Source organism: Strix uralensis, chromosome 2 (genome assembly GCF_047716275.1).
Source record: "Strix uralensis isolate ZFMK-TIS-50842 chromosome 2, bStrUra1, whole genome shotgun sequence".
Classification (NCBI taxonomy): Eukaryota; Metazoa; Chordata; class Aves; order Strigiformes; family Strigidae; genus Strix; species Strix uralensis.
Genome location: NC_133973.1, coordinates 59,712,039 through 59,730,169, shown reverse-complemented (window position 1 = coordinate 59,730,169; position 18,131 = coordinate 59,712,039).

Here is an 18,131-nt window from a genome sequence, read left to right as displayed (position 1 = left end):
AATTGTGAGTAAAACCCTATATTAAACTGAAGAGATGATAGTTTTTGTACAAAATTGATAGTACCAGAATGTGGCTTTGTACAAGAATCCTTTCTGGAAAATGAGAAAACTGTGAAAATTCGAAAAAGGTTTGGAGAATGAGAAATAGTTTCAACAAATAGAGCAGTTAAAAGTGCAAGATTAAAGTAATCGATCACAAGGATGTTTTGGATTTAAGTTACTATTTAACAGCATATATGGAATCTAATGCACAGGCAAACAGGTGAATAAGATTATAAATGCCATAAAATTGCATCAAAATATTTACTGTTTTGATCACTTTCTGCATTAAATAGAAGGGTATTAAAAGAAGTAGGGATCTGGGATTACATATAGAGGATAAAAAATTGGCGGGTTTCTATATTTTTAGAAGTGAAGACATTACAAATACTGATGTATCACAGCTCATGTTTTACTGTACTAAGCATGATCATGTCTTTGCTTTATTTGTTAAAATAAGCACAGAGTCTCTAATATTAAGATGAGTTAAAGATATTTTTCTGTGTTTTAAGCCCTCTGAAGACCTGCCTGACCAGCCAGCCTCTGAGAGACAAAACCAGATCCCCCCAGTGCCTCTGTCTCACCATGTCTCCCCACTCCAACTCTGCTACCCTCCTGCCCTGCCTTCTGAATGCCTTGGTTGTTAAGGCAAGCAAATGAGGCTGGAGTAGGAAGTAAAGTGTAAATTAATCTTTGAGCTTTCTCATGGCTAAATTTCTCCTTCCTTCTCAAGAGGTAGATTCTACAAATTGATAAAAATATAATACAATTAAAATTCTCTCCTCATACGGAAATCTTGTCTACACAGATTTCTTACCCTGTAATCCAGCATACGTTTTAAAAGGAAAATGAATCTATGACACACAGATGGCATTTTTTCAGTTCTGTAGCATTTTGGCTATGTTCTGAACATTAGAAGCTTGCCAGGCACCTGTTAAATATGTAATATACTCACAAAATAACTTCTATCAAATTTTGCATCTGAATATGAGATGGTCCCTCTTTCTCCCCTGCCTAGGCCTGAAAGTTCTGGATGAAGGGATTTATTAATTGAAATTGATTCGTGACCTATCTCTGACAAAGAGTTAACTAAATATATGTTTCTAAAGCAGCGGTTTTTTTGAAAGACAAAAAATTTGGTTGTCTGTTTTATGTGTTATCTAAAGTGATCCTTTATTCATAACTTTCTGGTTTTCTGACCATTTTTACTCTATGGATATACTTTGCTTCTCACCCCTTTGTCTATGTTAGGTAGATACTTCATGAAGCTTGTTAAAAACCTAAGTAAAATATGTCAATTGATTCTTCTTTAGTTACTCTTCATTGAAATATTTAAAAATTCCTAAAAAATAAGGGTTTATTTTGAGAAAACTAGTCTTCTGGTCTTCTTCCTATGAAATATGTCTCTTTTTACCTCATTTCAGCTACTTCAGAAGTCCCATATATTCTATATTTACCAAAAATTACTGCAATCATTGCACTTACAAATAGGAAAGCTATGGTGGATCACAAAAGCATTTGTAACTAAAAAAAAAAAAATCTGAAGTCATTGACATATTAAATCATAATCTCACACACATCATTTTAAAATAAGATCTGAGCACCTTTAAAGTTAACAGACTTAAATGCAGCTGCTAGAGTTTAGAACAGAAATGTTGCTTCATGTGTCTAATTTTTTTTAGAGACACAAAACTCTAATTTGCAAATTTTTTTGAGATTTTAACATTTGGATTATGTTATGAATAACAACAGAAACAAAGATACTGAAATGAAAAACTGTTTAAGTAACAATTTTAAACCATTCAAAATATTATGATTAAAGTATTTATTTTTCTATTATGTCATATGCAGTTTTTATTCCATTACATATTATGAAAGAGAAAAAAATCAGAACTAGTCACTATAAATTTAAAATTTCATCTGTCAAAATACTGACAGCTAAGCAGTATCAAAGCCTTTTTCTTCATTTTCTATCAAATTAAACTAGTGCAAAATTAACCTAATTCAATCATGTAATTCAAGCTTTCAGTAATTGAACCTCATCAGTGTCAGGTAACGTCAGTCAAATGGTTCAGCTAAAGTTTATCTTATTTATGTCTTTTAAATTCATCCACAAAATAAGAAAAAAGGATGAACAGGCACTAAAAAAAGTAGCATTTTCGATCACCTTCACTAACATATATCTCTTATAGAGCTAAAACCCTATAAGCTCTAAGTCTCTGTCTTTTGGCACCCAGTTGCTTTGCTGTGTAAAACAAATTTTGTTTGTATATTCTTTGTTACCATTTCACTACTTCCCAAAGAGGGTCCTGTATTGACTACACTAAATCATTCTACACAAATGCCAAACTGATCTTAACATTAATTCTTATCACATCAGATCTTTTCTGCTTCCATTTACTGTACTCTTACGCCTTCCTTGTATTTCTTTTTTCTTTGAATGAGTCACATGCTTTTTCATGCCTACTTGCATCTTGCCAAGATATAGGCAGAGTGTTTAGCAGTACAGACAGGTCCCTGTGAACTTAACACACATAGATAAGTAAAAAGTACATCAAGAAAAGAGTTGCTCACAACATAATGAAAATACAACATTTCTGTTCATTATTTAGTTCTATTACATTTTTAGAATTTGTTCTGAAGTGAATGATCTTATTTTGTTGACAGAAGATAAACACCTCAGCAGATACAGAGCTGAACTTATTTTTTGTTTACTGTTCCCCATCCATTTTTCAAAACTATTTGTCATAAAGTCGTTCCTTCTGGAATTAATTAATTATCTTCTACAAATTTCTGTAACCCTGTTAATATATATTATTATTCTGAATTTCTTAGAGGAAAAAAATATTTAATTTAAAAATACAAAATCAAAACCAATGTAGCAAGTGACTTCTTTCACATAAACTATATATGATTAGAAGAGAGTATGATCTTAACTATGTCCCAAAAACTTGTCAGATTAATGCTGAAACTGTAAAATATCTGGATTCATTCCATTTTACTATAAGAGCTAAATGAGTCTTTTACCTCCCCAGACTTCAAAAGAGACAATATTTCATTGTTATGTGTCTTGCGATAATGATCTTGCATTTTATTCAGCACAATTGATTTTGAAAAACCTCAAGTGGTCTACAGAGCACCTTAATACTACTCTAGCAGGGATACAATGCTAATTGGGGAAAAAAAAAAAGACAAAGAGAAAGAAAAAAGAAAATAGAAAAAAAAATGAGAAAAATCATAAAAAAGGTAAGAAAGAAATAAAAAAAAAGAAAAAGGGAAAAAGGAAAAAGGAAAAACAAACAATGAAAAATGAAAAAGCTAAGGTTTTTCTACAGACTAGACTAGAATAGAATAGAACAGAAAATTTCAGTTGGAAGGGACCTACAATGATCATCTAGTCTAACTGCCTGACCAATTCCAGGCTGACCAAATATTAAAACATGTTATTAAGGGCATTGTCCAAATCCCTCTTAAACACTGACAGGCTTGGGGCATCAAACACCTCTCTAGAAAGCCTGTTCCAGTGTTTGACCACCCTCTCAGTAAAGAAATGCTTCCTAACGTCAAGTCTAAACCTCCCCTGCTGCAGCTTTGAACCATTCCCATGTGTTCTATCACTGGATACCAGGGAGAAGAGCTCAGCACCTTCCTCTCCACTTCCCCTCCTTGGGAAGCTGCAGAGAGCAGTGAGGTTGTCCCTCAGCCTCCTTTTCTCCCAACTAGACAATACCAAAGTCCTCAGCTGCTCCTCATAGCACATTCCTTCCAGCTCTTTCATCAGCTTTGTTGCCCTCCTCTGGACACATTCAAGGACCTTGACATCATTCTTAAATTGTGGGGCCCAGAACTGCACACAGGAGTCAAGGTGAGGCTGCATCAACACTAAATGCAGAGGGATAATCACGTCTTTTTACTGGCTGGTTCTTCTGTGTTTAATGCACCCCAGGGTGTGGTTTGCCCTCTTGGCTGCCAGGGCTCACTGCTGGCTCACATTAAGCCTTCTGACAACCAGCACCCGCAGATCCTTTTCTGCTGGGCTGCTGTCCAGCCACTCCTCTCCCCATTTATACTTGTGCTCAGTATTACTGCATCCTAAGTGCAGGATTTGGCATTTAGACTTGTTAAATTTCATGCCTTTAATAATAGCTCAATGCTCCAATCTAGCTAGACCCTCTGCAAGTCTTCCTGTCCTTCAAGAGAGTCAACAGCACCTCCCATTTTAGTATCATGAGCAAATATGCCAATTGTGCATTCAACTCCTGCATCCAGATCATTGATAAATATATTGGACAGAACTGTTCCTAGAATTGAACCTTGAGGAATACTGCTGGTAACTGGTTGCCAGTTAGATGTAGCTCCATTCACGACAATCCTTTGGGCTCTGCCTTTTAGCCAGTTCTTCACCCAGAGCACCATGAACCCACTCATCCCACGGTGGGTAACTTGTCTGGAAGGATGCTGAGGGACAGTATCAAAAGCCTTACTAAAATCCAGAAAAACTATATCCACCACCTTCCCTTCATCCACCAGGCAGGTGACCTTATCATGGAAGGATATCAAATTAGTTAAACAGGACATTTTTTTTTGAACCCATGTTGACTGTGCCTGATGATTGCATTGTTCTTTAAATGCCTTTCAGTAGTACCCAGTATAATCTTCTCCATAACTGTTCCAGGAATGAGGTTAGACTAACAGGTCTGTGACACTTAGCCCTGCATAAACAAACCACATCTCTGTACTTGTCCTGCGAAGCCTGACCTTGCTTCCAGAGATCATATGGTTTCTTTTTCCTCTTGAGCTCCATGAGGAGTTCTCTGCTCAGCCAAGCTGGTCTTCTTCCCCGCTTGCTTGACTTACAACACAGTTACATTTCCTGCTCCTGTGCTTCTAAAAGGTGGTTCTTAAAGACTGACCAGCACTCATGGAATCCTAAGCCCTCAAAAGCAGATTCCCAGGGCACTCTGCTAAATAGCTCCCTGAGTAGCTTAAAGGTTGCTCTCCTGATGTCCAGGGTAGCAACACTGCTGACCTTTTTTCTCATTACAGCAAAAAACTTAAACTCAACCATTTCATGATCACTGTGATCAAGACAGCCACCTACCATCACACAGCCCACAAGTCCTTCTCTATTCACAGATAGCAAGTCTAGGAGGGCATTTTTCCTAGTTGGCTCACTGAGTACTTGTGACAAGAAGTTATCATCTCCTACAAACTTCATCAATTTTCAAGACCTTCTCATCACAGCAATACGATACTCCCAGTTTCTGTTTTCTGGCTTTGGCTGGGATAATTTTCTTCATAGTAGGCTGTATGGTGTCATGTTTTGGATTTGTGACCAAAACAGTGTTGGTAATACAGGAATGATTTAGTTATTGCTGAGCAGTGCTTGAACAGAGTTAGGGCCTTTTCCGCTTCTCATGCTGCCCCACCAACAAGTAGCTTAGAGGTACACAAAAGCTGGAACATGACAGAGCCAGGACAGCTGACTCCAACTGACCAAAGTGATATCCCATATTATATGATGTCATGCTCAAAAATAAATGCTGTGGGAAAGAAGAAGGAAAGAGGGATGTTTAGAGTTATGGCATTTGTCTTCCAAAGTAACCATTACGTGTGATGGAGCCCAGCTTTCCTAGAGACGGCTGAACACCTGCCCGCCAATGGGAAGTGGTGAATGAATTCCTTATTTCACTTTGCTTGTGCACATGGCTTCGCTTTACCTATTAAACTGTTTTTATCTCAACTCATGAGTTTTCCCACTTTTACCCTTCCAATTCTTTCCCTCATCCCACTGCAGGGGGAGTAAGTGAGCACTTGTGTGGTGTTTAGTTGCCTACTCGGGTTAAACCATACGTATATCAACAATAAAACTTTTTTCCACAGCTAAATTTGTATTTTAATATTACATTAAAGAAAAGAACTTATCATTTTATGCATATACTTGTAAAGTCATACCCATAGAGATACAAAAAGAAAGAAGGAAAAATATTTTACAAGTAGCTTTACACAGGATAAATATTCTGCATAAAGATTCCTCTGATTCATTTCTGTTACTATTTGTGTTTCAGCAGTCACTGGCATCCTTGGCAGTACAAGAGGCAATAGACACAAAAGGAAACATGCGAGGTTCTGTTTGAACAGAAGGAAATACTTTTATACTGTGATGGTGACAGGTTGTCTAGAGAGGCTGTGGACTCTCCATCTTCAGAAGTATTGAAAAGCCACCTGGAAATGGACCCAGGCAGTCTTCTCTGCGTGGCCACACTTGAGCAGTAGGGTCTGACATGATGACCTCCAGAGGTCCCTTCCAACCTCAACCATTCTACGGTTCTGTGAAATCAGTGAGAACAGAAAGCTATGATCTGTAGGCCAAACTTTTACCTTTGAGACTAGCAGCGCAGTGAAATGATTCTCCTTTGTTTATTGTTTCTGTAAGAAGATAAGACTGCAAAGGATGTTCTGGATCGTTGAGTTTGAGTTCCTGTCTGCTGTAGCCAAATACATCATACAGCAATATCCACAAATACATCGATTCTCAATATAACCTCCCCCCCCTACATCTTTACAAGTTGCTCTAATATCTTTCTATCTAAAAGGTCAAAAATATTAATCTGATTTTCAGCCAAGATAATTCATTAAACCCCTTAACTTATTTGTAAATTGGGGCTGTTCAACTTCTCCCTGTGGGAAATTTTCTCTGTTCTGTACACACAAGGCATAGTTATAGCAGTCTGCTTAGCTGCATATCTGTATCTGCACAGAAAGTGTGAGAGATACTTGGGCAGTTGTAAGCATAATAAAAAGCTTTCAGACTCACTGCTGATTTCCCAGTGGCAAGACGCCAGAAGATTTCCAGTAAGAAAGCTGTGGTTTAAGTAGTTTTCCTTCCTCCTTAATGATTACCTCTCAATCAATTTATAGAAACAAGGCTACACTAGCATGGTTTGGCAAAGTTGAAACGTGTCTCCTCTGTTTCTACCCTTCATTGACATACATCACAAACAAGTGAGTTCAAGAAAGGTAAGCAGAAATACGCCTGCCCATTCACATTTAATAGGGCAGTGTCTAGGAATATTTGTCTTGTGTGCCTCATGGCTGCCTACACTGAAATATTTGCTACCAACCTTTCTACTGTCGGACTGACATCAGCAGGTGCTGTAAAACTCCAGATTCAAACTCTCTTTCTCCAAGGAACATTTTTCTTTAAGTTACAGTAAAAACAGTCAAGCAAATAGATTACACACACAGGAATTTGGAGATAGTTTTGTTAGTATGTGTGCATTCTCAGGAGTAAATTGATTTACTTGGAGCAATACCATTTTTAATAAGTTCACAAATAGAAATTCATAATGGCTGGCATCTTAGAAATTCAGGAAGTGTGGCATGTGCTCTTCAATGATAAATGGACAGAGAGACATCCTCTGAAGTGAGCAGTCTCAGTGTCCCATGTACACTTCACTTTCTTAGGGCCAGATGGAGAGAAATGGTAATCTCCCTATAGATTCAAACACCTGCAATCCAGCAGGCAATGTTGCTATTGTACTGCTGGCCATATAATTGCTGAACAGGTGTCTTCTGGGCAAAGAATGCATCAGAAACAAGCTTCCAGGGCAGCTGCATTATGAACATTTCAGTCTGCTCACTATTAGGTTAGAGAAAATGCTGATCTTATATATATATATGTATGGGGTTTTTTTATATATATATGTATCTTTTAGTTTTCAGTTTTGTAATGGGAAGTGATGCAGGGAAGGAAGAAGGAATGTGGAAAGAAAAAAATTAAGTAGCCAAATGCAGATCATTACCTACCCAATCCAAAATACAATAGAATAAAGCCTGGCTACTAAAATAATATGAAGCAGATGGTGAGGTCCCACCCTGCTTTTAACAAAACCAGGGAATATGTTTATTTTGAAGATGTCCCTTTGTTGTTCTGTTTTTTTAAAAACTTCATTGCCTGCCTAATTTTCTTCCCCTGTGTTATTTTCTACAGACATTTAATTCTGATCTTTTGTTGTTGTGGTTGTCATCAGTTTTTATGTAGAAACTACTTTGGAAACCTGGTATTATATGACTTTTAGGACAACTTTCTTACAGTAATGCATACTTACGGGTGTGTTGTTTTTACTGTATAAAGATATTTTGGTTCAGCATAGTATAACTCCTTTGTATGTAGGAATAATGTGATTTATTGACAATGTGCACTGTGAAAAGAGCAAGAAGTGATGAAATCAAAGCAGTACCACTTAGGAATATGTACAAATACTGGGGTACATCCTGGTCTTTTAATAAAAAAAAAACCACATTTCTGTATTTCATCACACTTCCTTTTACCACAAGTCTCTCGTCTCCTGAAACATAGATTTAGGACAGTGAATTCCAATCACTTTAGATTTGCTGACCCTTTGACAGTTACCATTTATAGTTGTAAAACTCCTATGTAACAAATGGAAATTTCCCCCGAAGTGATATACTTCTCTTATTTACATTCCACAGGTTTCTCAGAAGTTGCTGCACCACATATTTACTTATAGTGAAGAAAATGTGCAACACATCATCTGTGACTCAGAATGAGCAAGGCTCCTTAGCAACACAATCTCAGAAGTAATTAGCACACAGAATGGCTATGCACTGACAAAAATTTCCATGCTAGCAGACTCTCAGAGCATGCTCAGTCACCTGGTCTTTTGCATAACTTTTAGGGCACGGGGAGGACATTGAACATGTAGCTACCACTGGCTTATTTCTCCCAGGAGGGCAATTTTGAATCTTCATCAGGTATGACTCTAGGGTTCATTATGAGACTGTAACAAACCTTCACATTTCTCTCCAGAGTTCAGGAAAGTGGAGTGGTGTGACTTATTACTTTAATAGTCAACTGTTGTTGTTTCTATTCCCTTTGTGCTTCTGTTGCTATTATTTTATTTGCATTCATTAATTATTACTATTATTACTCTTATGTACCTTTATAGACCCTCATTTGGCTCTTAAAAGAATAAAATGTATTTCTTATTCTCCAAAAATCTAACATGGGATTCTCTTTGTGAGCCTAACAAAGTTATTTTAGTAAAGTTATTATCCTCATTGGTATTTTATTCTACCTAGCACAAAAAAATAATGAAAATGCTCTTACAAACTTATGAACAGCCAGTGATAGACACTGTCCTGTTACAAGTGTTAAGTAATACAGAATGGACCTATCAAAGAATATGCTGTTAGAACAGGAGTAGAAACAATCTATAACTCATGTGTGCTGTTTACTTATATGGTCCACATATTTTCCTCTCATGGATTTATATCTCCCTTTGGAAATCAAACAAAGTCTATAGGTCCTTACAAGTAGTTGTTCTTATTTTGTCATTTTAAGCTTTTTATTTTCCCAGGTTTCTTTGTGAATCAGGACAAATATTTTCAGATGGAAAACCTAGTATCAAGGTTTTAAATCCATGTATATGTAAAGTAACATATAAAGTAACAGCAGCCATCTCTCACTCCCAAAAAAAGGCAGCCCTAGGGAGTGCCAGTGATCAGGATGGAAAACAAGGCATGGTGCCTCAGCCAGGGTGTGGTGTGGCAGTTGGTGCTAGGGTGTGCACGGCAGTTGGGACAGGAGTGTGCACAGGGAAACGCCTCTTTGAAGGAGGGACATTCCACTGGTCAAGTGAAGAGTCTTGAAGTCCAGATAACCCAGTAGTGGGCCACCTGTGACCATCTGCTCAGGCTAAGGGCATCCATCCTACCTGACCCTCAGGGCAGGATGGTGGGCACTCCTCTGATAACAAAGGCTGCAGCTCCAGCTGGGAAGTCTGCACCAGCTACCTAGTGGTGGCCGATGCCCCCACCCAGGCAGAGCTGCTGAAGGGAGAGGCTGCAGTGCAGACCTCATACTGCAGGAAGTGCCTGGACCCTTCTCCTGGGGCAGGGATGGGCACCAGACCTGCCTGCAAAAGGTGTGCACAGGTGGAGGAACTCCTGCAGCAGGTGAGCTGCAGGAGGTGGTGGGAAGGCTGTATAGCATCAGGGAGGCTGAGAAGGAGTTAGATAGCTGGTTCCAAGTGCAGTCTGAAGATGCCTCACAGCCCATGGCCAAACAGCCAAAAACCCACCAGCACACACAGAAGGGAGTGGGGTCAATAATGCAGAAAAATGGAAGCTGCAATGACAAGGACCCGCAGGAGGAAGAGACTTCCCCTGAAGCCTGAGGTGCCCTTGCAGAACTGCTTCACAGTTCTGCAGGCAGAAGAGGAAAGACCCATCGCATCAGGAGAGACACTGGAGCTGAGTAAGGCAGCCTGGTCTGCTCCCCATATAACAACCAGCGCAACTAAGGAAAGGTGACGGGAGATAGTAGTAGGCCACTCTCTTCTGATTGGTACAGAGGCACCCATCTGCCAACCTGACACACTCTCTAGAGAGGTGCATTCCTTACCGCGGGCTCATATTGGAGATGTTACTGAGAGACTACCCAGCCTCATACAGTCCACTGACTATTATCTGCTGCTGTTGTTTCATGTGGCACCAGTGACACAGCCAGGAGCAGCCTGAGGAATATCAAGAAGTATTACAGAGCCCTAGGAGTGATGGTGAGGGACTCTGGAGAGTAAGCAGTTTTTTTGTCAATCCTCCTGGTCAAAGGCATGGGGTTTGAAAGGGCCAGTTGAATCTGATGAATCAACAATTGGTTACAGAACTGGAACCACGGCCAGGGGTTCATCTATTCAGACCATGGGACTCGCTTTGAGAATCCTGGTTTACAGGGAGCTGATGGGGTCCATCTGTCAGAGAAGGGGAAGAACATTTTCAGTCATAGGCTTGCCAAGCTTGTAAAGAGGGCTTTAAATTAAAGGTGCAGTGGGAGGGGAACCTCAATCCATCCAACTCCTACTAGTTTGATGACAGTGACAGCAACAGATGTCCAGTGCCTGGAGAGGGATCACAGGTCAGCAGGAGAGCACCAGAAGAGCAGCACAAAGGAATTCCAGCCACTCCTGTCAACAAGTCAGCTTCAGATGTCCAACTTAAATGCCTTGTGCAAATGCACATATCATGGGGAATAAACAAGAGGAGTTAGAGATGTGTGCACACCTGCAGGGCTTCGATTTTATTGGCATCATGGAGACATGGTAGGGTGGCTTCTCTTTCTGGAGTGTTGGAATGGAAGGATACAGGCACTTTAGGGAGGACAGGCAGGGGAGACGAGGAGGGGGTGCCACCCTCTAAGTCAATGACCAGCTGGAGCGCATGGAGGTCTGCCTGGGGATGGATGAGGAGCTGACCAAGATATTATGGGTAGCGACATTATAATGGGTGTCTGCTACAGGCCCCCCGACCAAGAAGACTAAACAGATGAGGCCCTCTATAGACAGATAGGAGCAGCCTGGTCCTCGCTGGGGACTTCAACCACTCTGATATCTGTTGGAGGGATAACACAGCAGGGAACAAGCAATCCAGGAAGTTCCTGGAACGTGTTGATGATAACTTCCTTCTCCAAGTGACAGAGGAGCCAACAGCAAGAGGTGCTATGCTAGACCCTGTTCTCACCAACAAGGAGGGGCTGGTGTGGAATGTGAAGCTCAAGGGCATCCTTGGCTGCACTGACTGTGAAATGGTGGAGTTCAAGACCCTTAGGGCAGTGAGGAGGGTGCACAGCAAGCTTGCTACCCTGGGCTTCAGAAGAGCAGACTTTGGCCTCTTCAGAGATCTGCCTGGCAGAGTACCATGGGATAAAGCCCTGGAGGGAAGAGGGGGGTAAGAAAGCTGGTTAATATTCAAGGATCACGTCCTCCAAACTCAGAAGAGATGTATCCTGACAAAGAGGAAGTCAGACAAAAACATCAGGAAGCCTGCATGGATGAACAGGGAGCTTCTGGACAAACTCAAACACAAGAAGGAAGCCTACAGAGTGTGGAAGCAAGGACAGAAAACCTGGGAGGAATACAGAGAAATTGTCCAAGATCAGGTTAGGAAAGTGAAAGCCCTGATAGAATTAAATCTGGCCAGGAATGTCAAGGGCACCAAGAAAAGCTTCTATATGTATGTCAGCAATAAAAGGAAGACTAGGAAAAATGTGGGCCTTTTCCAGAAGGAAATGGGAGACCTGGTTACCTGGGGTACAGAGAAGGTTGAGGTACTCAGTGACTTTTTTGACTCAGTCTTCACCAACAAGTTTTCCAGCCACACTGCCCCAGATGCAGAAGGCAAAGGCAGGGACTGAGAGAATGAATAACTGCCCAGTGTGGGAGAAGATCAGGTTTGACATCATCTAAGGATCCTGAAGGTGCACAAGTCCATGGGACCTGATGAGAATATTAGGGTTATCTTTCCATAATCTAAAATATGGAGACTAGTATAGAGAATGAATCTTTTGACCACTCTACTTCCACCAGTTTTCAACTCTACAATTACCAGTGTAGTCCACTTTTGAGGTTTGTTCTTGAGGAGAGTCTAAGTCAGCAACAGGAATACACTGGGACTTCTACCTTAACTTTCTTAAAAATTCCCTAATATGGCACATTTTAATTATACAAAAATGATTAAACTATTCATATTTTAATTTCAATGTTATTCTTTTTGCTTCATTGTAAAAACTCAGTTTGCATTTTTGACCTCTTGACACCAGTTAGTAGTCAGTGAATTGAGGATTCCCATCTGTCAGACCAGGACTAAACTGCGATGATTACCTTAGTTCCAAGATCATCTAACTAAATGCTACTAATGTTACTTTCTAGGTCTGCTATTCAATTTCTCTGCATATTGTGCAGTGTTTCGGATGCTCGTAAGTAACTTCTGCTGCTCCTTAGGGTAAGTATATAAAATCCACCTGTTCCTAAGGGTAATTATATGAAATCCACTACCAAAGTTCAACATACTGATAATCTATTCAATTATATTTGAGAGTTTTACTTATTGGCATGAATTTCTAACAATAGAAGGTTGAAATAGTGTAACTGAGTGCTCCTACTTGTTTTTGTCAGGATTCTTGACCAAAAACTGAGTCAATTCATTGCAAGGGAGGGGAGAGTGCTGCGTCTCTGGCTTTAACAGTGTTCTTGAAGTAGCTAAATGAGAAGCATGCAGAAAGGCAAAGAAACAGTAGAAAGGAAAGAAAGAAGACATGGGGATCAAATAAGCTGTCAACAACTGAGCACATACAGGAATCAGGAGGTAAGATATCAAGCAGTGTATTTTGTAAGTTGAAAGTTAACAATCTAGGAAATTAGAAATCACAAAAAATGGTTTTGTAATGGAACATGAGGTGGAGAAAAAATGTGATAACATTTGAAAAATAAAGATATTTTATTAAAATATTTAATTTTTTTTTTAAAAAAATACACATTTTAATGGAAATTGTTATCTAAGATAAAATCCCTTAAAATACAAATTTTTGCATTTAGAACTCATAGTAAGCCCATGGAATCATAAATATCATTGACTTAGGACAGAGAAAGATATTATTGTTTATTATTATTATATTTTCCTAGGGGCTAATTCTATAGTAAGAGATTAAGCTCCCAGTAGGAAAAAGGCAAAAAAAATCTGTATTTTATCCAAAAGATCTTAGAAGCTAAGTTTGAAACAGAAGACAGCAATACTTCTGTATGAATCCAAGTATCCAAGGAGGAGAAAATTCATTCAGGTTCTAGTGAAGCACAAAAAAGGACAACCCACATGAAAGCTACTCCACTCCTCAGAAAATAAAAAATTAAAAAAAAAAAAAAAAATTACCTGTCTCCTTCCTCCCCACCCACCAGATAACAATAAAGAACATAACTGTCGGGAAAGAAGTCAAATTTTCAAGTCTTCTCTAAATGACAGTTTGGAGGAATAAGTCTTTAAAACATGATTTACAGAGTTAATTTGAGTAAAAGCATGTGAATGATGTGCATCAATTAGAAATCAAAGAGCTGTGAATGAGGGGCAACTCATCGATTACTGAAATGGAAGTCTCAGAAATGTAAATAAAGACTACTAAAAATTAAAGAAGCCAAAATAAATCCTCTTAATAAAGACTGACAGGGTTCATCTGCACAGGGTTACCACAAAGCTTTTGAGACTGGAAACATTTGAGTTGGATTTGTGGGATTTTTATTTTTTAACACAGTATAATTTCAGGGAAATATGTGCAATACACACTGAAATCAATGTCATTTTGCTGAAGTCATTGTCAATTGCTTCTGAAATCAATAACAGTATTTTCCAACTGATAGAATTATATTTTTATATATAAATAAGTTTTATTTCAAAACATTTATTTATAGAAGCCAGTAATTTTTTGTCAGTCAATATGTTTTCATCTATATCAATACATTTATTTCTCAACTCCAGCTTTTTCCAGTCAGAATTACTTGCCTATCCAATGCATATTTCCATACAACATATATCCATTCAACCTAACACAATACAGCAGCATCTGCTATTCTGCTATGAATACATATAATGTACTTCTCTGGAACTGAATGCATATTATTGAAAACAACATATCTGAAGCCATCTCACTGCATTAAATCAGCATGGCATAACTGCAACCAAGATCTGTCATTTATCTTTCAGCTTCTGCTGAATGCATACTCCTCTACATATTGCATACACAGTGTTTTGCTGGACAAAACTCAGATCTAGTGGAATATATATTTAGGTATTTTCCATGTGGAACTAAAATGCTTTCAGTACTGATGGGAAAACCAGTTTTCATAACCCAAGCAATTTTGCTTTCCTGAAGTCTCCAATTCTTAGGACTGACAGGTGAAGGTCTAAAGATTTCAGAGATCAACTTCTTGAAATCTACTTACAATCTCTTGCTCTTCATTAATTACTAAGTGTGTCAGACAGTAGTGGAAAAAGTGGTTGTTTTGGGTAGAGATCCATAAAGTATGAATAGAGATCCCCATTATTTCCATTCATACCATGGATCACCAGAGAGAATCTTTATTCAGGGGAAACTCAGATTTATTTTATTTATTTATTTATTTATTTATTTTTTAATATTTGAACTTGAAAGAGCTCCTTCAAAGTAAACATGAGGACATGAGGAGGTAAGATACCTTGTTGTAGCTTTCTTCATGAATCAACACTTCTGTTAGTACTCTTTTTTGATTCCTTCACTGATGATCATCATTCTGTGTACCATCAAAGAATTTTCTGTTATACAGATTTGAAGATGAAATACCATCACTTTTTCAGGCCAAGGTGCTGAGTCACTTATCAGTCATTTTTGTTGGTACAACATTCATGTTCAAAGAAGTATTTGGCAATGCTACATATTTTCCCCTTCCCTCTCTCCTGCAGAATTTTAAAAGTTGATGAGCAAAGAAGTATAAGAAAATTGCTTGTCTATGAACTCTGTTTCCAATTAGCAAATAATTAGGAGGACTATTTTAAGTATGTGTAATATAATTAGAAAGCGGTATTTTCTAAGTATACTGTTTATCAAAAATGTTTTCATGCTGCTTAAAATATTTTTATCTGACAGTAGTAAAGTAAAAGAACAGTGACAGCTACCAAAGGAGAAATGGATTTAATTTTAGCTTTGACTCACAATAAATTATTTTTTTTCTTCCTTAAGCCTTGCTCCCACTAAAAGTGACTGATTGAGGGGACTTTTCATAATTCTATATATTAAGTCACAAAAAGATTTCAATCATATGGTTCTTCAAAATGATTATGTAATAACACATTAAAATATCAATCACATATACATGGAACTAGCTCCACCTCTGCAGCCTCTCTACAGTGGACAGTAATATCCAGGAAAAAAAAAATGTTTTCACATAAGGATTTATATTTTCATTATACTGTTTGACCTTAGGCTGCAGATATTTATTCAATATAATTTCTTATAACTACCATACCAAATGTAACCTTAATGATGCTCCACAGTTTTGCAATGCAAATTATAATCTGTTTATGATTCCTGATTGTGCAAATTAAGCCTAATTAAGTCTTTTCTATTCAGGGAAACATTATGCATTGTAAGAGGATTTTTTATTGGAAAAGCAAGGTCAATATAAACAATTAAAAATAATTTGTTGCTGAGCAGTCAGAAAATGTAATTTCAAATGCTGTTTATCGGATTCAATTTAGGGGTTCCCCACTGGTTAATTTTTGAAGCACATTTATGAGAACTGCAAGCTTCACAATGTCCTGGAATCTATTTCATTAAATTAAGATAAAAAAGAAGTAGACATACCTTAATAAACTATTGCATGTAGATTTTCATCCCATAAATTGAAAATTTTTTGCTAGAACCATCTTTTCTTCATTTGTCCCAAACATAGATATTTCTCCCTAACAAATGCACACTGTATGGTAAGGATTGGTAAAAAAGAAGTCTAAGGTACTGCCCATAGAGAAGAGAGATTTTTCGCTTTGACTTTGGGCATACCTTCTGAAGAATTTAACCTAATTTGAAAATATTTTCACAGATCACACTCTATTAATAATTTTATTAATTTGTTAGAATAATATTTATTTTTTCTGTATCTTATATACATTATTTGGACTTAAGACAAAGCATGTCTGTACTCAGATGTGGTAACACTATGAATACAGTAGAACACCCAGTGAAGAAATTGAAGCAAGAAATGTAATTTAATACTCAACTTCCCTGAACGAGCTGCAACATCATTTGGACTGTGAAGGACTGCTACAATACAGATACCAAAATATTAACAGAAATGCTGACATTAAAACTTCACTACTCTTTTTAACTTTTGACTTTTTAAAAATGTGTTTGCAACATATATAACATTATAACCATATATATTTATGCTAATGTATGAAGGTTTCAGCAACAGATTTTTTGATTATGATTATAACAGCATTGTGGCTTCACCACTTCTGAATAATACAATTCATCTGAACTTAGAAATCTAATGGTTACAAAGACCTTTAATGGTCTGTAATAATATTTTCTCTCTCCTCACCCTAAGCCCCATTCCTATGACCTGATTCTCCATCCACTGTTTTTTCTTAACTTCCTCCATACAATTCCATTCAGAGAAGACCTTCAAAAGACTTTCCTTTCCCTTCCTTCCTTCCTTCCTTCCTTCCTTCCTTCCTTCCTTCCTTCCTTCCTTCCTTCCTTCCTTCCTTCCTTCCTTCCTTCCTTCCTTCCTTCCTTCCTTCCTTCCTTCCTTCCTTCCTTCCTTCCTTTCCTTTTTCTTTCTCTTTCTTTCTTTCTTTCTTTCTTTCTTTCTTTCTTTCTTTCTTTCTTTCTTTCTTTCTTTATCTCTTTATCTCTTTATCTCTTTATCTCTTTCTCTCTCTCTTTCCTTCTTTCTTTCTTTCTCTTTCTCTCTTTCTCTCTTTCTCTTTCTCTCTTTCTTTCTTTCTTTCTCTCTCTCTTTCTCTCTCTCTCTCCTCTCTCTCTTTCTCTCTTCTCTTTCTTCTCTTTCTTTCTTCTCTTTTCTTCTCTTTTCTTCTCTTTCTGTCTGTCTCTCTCTCTCTCTGTCTCCCTCTCTCCCTCTCACTTTCTTTTCCACTGTTTCACTCTCTGTTTTCCTTATGTGGTATCATCAGAAAGACTATGTGGATCAGATAGTAACTTGTGTCTTCTATATGCAAAATCTTTGATATTAAGTAGTCATATATATATATGTCCATGTTGGATTTATATCAACGTTAATCAGTGCAGAAGTTGTTAGAATGCATGGAAAATGGTTCCTAGTTCTATTGGTAATGCATAAGAAAAAAAAATTAAATCCAATTACTTATTCCAACACCTCATTTGCTCTCCCATGCTAAATATAAAATTACTCATGTAGATAGCAGGGACATATACTTATTACAGTGCTAATGAGAAAAAACTTTGATAATGAGAAGCTGTAAGTATATACCCCAGCCCTACTGTAGTATTCTGTGCCTTGAGAAGTTCTAACCTTTCTACTTTTTTTCTGATTCATCTGTAGATTGCTAACAGAAATACTTGTCCTGTTGGGCTGCCTGTGCTACAGAGACACTATCACACTAGATGACAATTTAACAACTTTTTTAGCCCAAGACTGGGTAATGTAACAGAAGTGGGGAAAAAAAAATAAGAAGTAAACATGTTTAAAACTTTTGAGGTGGAACTTCAACTTCTATGTCAGCAGTAA